We start from the raw sequence: 5,000 nt of genomic DNA on the forward strand, positions 1-5,000 counted from the left end.
GTGATTTTACTTCTTATAGGCAAAGTTTTAACCATTTTTTTTTTCAAACTTGAAAATGATCTCAGCGAGATCGAAACGTCGAAAAATTTTATCGCTAGTTTTTATCTTAAAATCAAAATCAAAACTACCCAAATCAACATATAGCCTGCGAAACGGTTTTTTAAAACGAACTATAGATGAAAAAGCCAAAATAAAAGGGGGTTACCTTGGAAACGATGTTTTAAATTACTTTGCAGAAAGACATCACAAGTGTTAATCCGACTATGTAAAAAATAAGGAAAATGGACTGCTTTTACATTCTCAATCTCTTTTACTTTGCATGGTCATGGTATCCCCCATGATAAGAACATTTGAATCGAAAAGAGGGCAATCTGGGCGTGTCTAGAGCTTTCTTTGACCCCCAAAAGCCACTCTAAAATAAATATGATAGCATTTCTTCAAATACAACCCTAAAAGACACCTTGACGGCTAAAACTAGTGGCGTTTTCTCCTGAAAACGCTAAAGGGAGATTTACTCCCCGGGCATCTCAGAGCTTTTCAAAAGGGAGTTCCCCCCTTTCCACTGAAATAATTCGCGGGACCAAATTACCATTATTTAAAATTATTGCCTGGAAAGCAAAGGAACGGGGTGGTGAAGCTTCGACTGGTTGTATCCTCCTTTTAAGAGCAGCTATATCATTGAAACTATATTTTGTACTTACGAGATCCTACAGCTGCATTTTCACCAAACAAACTGAAGATTTCCCTTGACAGTCTTAATTAAACCGATGACATGCCTTCCTCCCGCGGCAGTAGATTTCCCTTTTATGATCAGGGTACTGACACGATCTTGGTGGTCGCCAAAACTTCCCTAAGGGAATGCCTATGTCTTGGACAAATAGACATTAGCGACCTTAAGCGAGGACGATGACGACGGCCACGAGAACGTTGTCTAAAATATTATCTCCCATTACTGTAATAATTTTGCAATTATTCCAAATCGCTCGGCACGGAGAATATGAATCCACGTTCCAAGAATAAAATTGGTGAGAGCGTTGTGGATATTGAGAGAGAAAATTTAAAATTCATCGTCAGGTGCTCTTAGACTATCTCGTCCTCCACATTAGGGAGTTTGATCATTTCACGTCGTTGTCAAGACGAGAACGGCAAAGAAATGTATCAAAATGTAAAACGCACGTGCACGGCGTGCAGAACTATTGTTTTTACTTTAATCCTATTGTTTTGTGGCGTTCTCGTAGCCGTCGTCGTCGTCCTCGCTTGAGCTCCCTATTATCCCTATCTGAGATTCGGTAACCGAGAATAGACCGGCCCTCGCTAAGATAAGATCCGTTTCGGTCAGAATATCCGCAGACAAATGACAGTTGAAGAGGTGCCCTCCAATATCGTCATTACAGTCCCTCAAAAGAAGCAGCGTCTCCAGGCCTCGACTTGCCCCACGATCACCTTTTACGATAGCGTGGAAAGAACACAATTTCGACGACATTTTGATAACGTGAAAACAACACAAGAATTTTTTTTGATAAACACGCTAATTTGATTATGGTAACTTACAGAAAACTCCATGGAGGTCTTAAAATATAATTCACAACTTATCAAAAAAGAAAAAAAGAAAGTAAACTGCCTTCTATAATATCTAGAAATTATTTTCAAATATCGCAAATTACTATTAGTTGGACGTGCAAGATACACCAGGAGAGAAAACATTATTTTAAGTCCGATAAACTCAATTTTTAATCAGCTTTAAAAAGTCCTTTCAATAGCAATTTCTAAATACTTTTGATTGAGTGAATCTCTGTTTTTTCGACAATGAGGACAGTAATGCTCGCTGCGGCGATGTAACGCAGCATCTCTTTAATGAAGAAAATAATAGAGAAAAACAAAATCAAACGAGCAAAATAAAAAAAAAGACGAAATGCCGCTTTTATATCAAGAGAAAACAATAATTTTTCATCAGTCGAATAGTACGTAATTTAAAAATTACTGTTTGCTTCAACCAGGAACGCGTGGTGCGTGATGCGTGACCGCAAAGGTGACGTATGATCAGGGCTAGAAATCAAAAGCAAGGCAAGGTTTCGAAGAATTCTCAATTTTTTGGTGTAAAATAAGTCTCATTGAGATCTCCAAACGTTGAAACTCAATAGATCTAATCAGGTAACATCAAACCACTTGCTGACAAAAATTAAAACTCATATCAGTTAGGTCGCGAGATTCGTCATTTCTACACAAAATATTGAATTTGCGGCTACTTGCTCGAGTTTTTTGTGCTCCAAAATTACAAGTGCCCACAACTTTTAAAACTCTTAAACTTCCTAAGGATATTTCAAGGGAAGAAAGTGTAAAGTATTACATAAGCTGTACAAAGTCAGTGTTAAATTTCAACATACATGTATAGAGTGTATTGGGATGCTGAAAGGGAGGAGTTGCATAGCCTCAACACAACATGGCTTGTGGATGTGTTTGAGCAGTCACTACACAGCAAGCAAAACTGCTGGCAGGCACTCAACCACCTTCCTTCAATCTGCCCACAGTTGTCCGAGTATTTAGACAAGTTTTAACTGGGTCTCACTGGAGATTTCCCAACTAGGAAAGTCTGGGTTCGTTTGGGTTCGGTAATCGAACTTAATCGAACTCACAAAAAAATTTTGCTAATCGAACGCAATCGAACTTTCGGTAATCGAACAGTTCAACAATCGAACATAATCGAACACCTCAACAATCAGAAACACGAACCAGTTTCATCTGGTCTGAAACAAGGCGTTGCGGTGAAATAAGTTATTTATTGGCTTCTATTTCAAACAAACGCGTTCCAAACTAAAATGGGTTTTTCCAAAATAAAAAATTCCGCCAAAAAAGCCCACTTTCGTTCTGCATAAAACGTGATTTCCGACAGGAACTTAAAAGACTTGACTGCAGTAATATCAAAAGTTAGAGTGATATACTGTTAACACGACCTAATCACAATTTCAAACAGTTGTTTTAATAGCTCATAATTACTCTGCACTCATATTTTCACTAAAAATATACAATCAAAAATTATGGGCAACACACGGACACAAAAAATGGGCTAAAAAACTGCAGTAAGGAAAAGGTGTTCTTGTCCACAAGACTACAGGCTGCAGACAAATTCCAGTATAGTTTATCTAACCCAAATGAACGATGCAGAAATTCTGCATGGATTGAAAAAGTTTGATTCAGAAATTCTGTAAATCTTACTTTCTGATAAATTCTGTACATTTTCCACAACAACTGTGTGATGCAGAAATTCTGCATCTCAGCTAAGTCGCTGGAAAACGTTGGATGCAGAAATTCTGCAAATTTCATTTTCCGCTAAATTCGATACTTTTACTAACAACAATTGTGTGATGCAGAAATTCTGCATCCCAGCCTAATGGCTTGAAAAAGTCGGATACAGAAATTCTGCAAATCTTATTGTCTGATAAATTCTATACATTTTCTACAACAACTGCGTGATGCAGAAATTCTGCATCTCAGCCAAGTGGCTTGAATACGTTGTATTCAGAAATTCTGCAAATTTGATTTTCCGGTAGATTCGATACTTTTTCTACAACAGTTGTGTGACGCAGAATTTCTGCAAATCTTATTTTTTGCTAAATTCCGTACCCTTCCTACAACAATTGTGTGATGCAGAAATTCTGCATCTCAGCCTAATGGCTTGAAAAAGTCGGATACAGAAATTCTGCAAATCTTATTTTCTGCTAAATTCTTACATTTTCTACAACTTTGCGATGCAGAAATTCTGCATCTCAGCCTATTGGCTTGAAAACGTTGTATGCAGAAATTCTGAAAATTTAATTTTCCGCTAGACTCGATACTTTTTCTGCAACAGTTGTGTGACGCAGAATTTCTGCAAATCTTATTTTTCTACAACAACTGTGTGATGCAAAAATCATCTCAGCCTAGTGGCTTCAAATGATGCAGACTTTCTGTAAATCTTATTCTCCACCTAATTGACTTATTTACGTACAGCAAAATGAAGGGTGTAGAAACAACTTCAAAACAACAGATGCAAAACCTCTGTCCAATGAAAATGTAATTCACTATTCAATTCACTACACAGGTTTTGGCCACTTTGAAACAAGATTGGATTAAAAAAGTGAATTATAGTCATTTCAGTTTCTGGCTAACTTGTTGCAGTGCCGGAGTGCAGATTACACATTGGCATTGTATAATTAGGTTTATAGCAAAAGAACTAATACTCACGGTGCGCTAATCAAAGTCAATTCTAAAATTTGGAAGTTTATTACTAACAACATCATATACTAAACTTCAAATTTAGTTTGCAACAGCTGAATTTTCAACTGTACTTAACAAAATGATGAATATGCCCTCTTAAACCATATGGTACTCAAGTAGATTAAGGGCTTGTCTTAAAATGATTTATTTTTGTGATTCTTTACGTTTCACTACAACAATGGTCACTTATTAAACGTTTGGAAAAATCCAAATTTTCATTTTGTACTGCTGCAGTGGTTTCATTCGAATGGCAAGAACATAGGATTTCATATAATGACTCAAAAGGTACAACATTTTCTGCCTCCGTAATTAACTCTTTGAATAAAAGGTTAAGCACATTTTCCAAAAGTCACTTAAAGGCGTCCAAGAGGAATAGCAAGATAGCTAACTTGGACACATCATTAGAAATGCCCTCTCTTGGTTGAAAATTTTAACTAACACATCCCATTAGCCAATCACAAATGATTTAAGCTCCAGATTCTCGGTATTGACCCCAACACTGGCCTGGAAAATCCACTTGGAATGAGTTAAAGTTCTTTTAAATGAATTTGTAAGATCTGTTTCTTACCAGTCGTTAAGCCTTAGTCATGGGATATTTTCAATAGTTTACAATAGTTTACAATGCACTTTAAATCTGTAAACAACCAGGGCTTAATCCATCTGAGTAGTTGTGAGCTGAGTACTGGTACTTAGCTTTTGGCAGATAACACGCTTGTCACATGATGTGCCTGTCAATATAGCCTTCC

The sequence above is a fragment of the Montipora capricornis genome, chromosome 9 (assembly GCF_036669925.1).
Source record: "Montipora capricornis isolate CH-2021 chromosome 9, ASM3666992v2, whole genome shotgun sequence".
NCBI lineage: Eukaryota > Metazoa > Cnidaria > Anthozoa > Scleractinia > Acroporidae > Montipora > Montipora capricornis.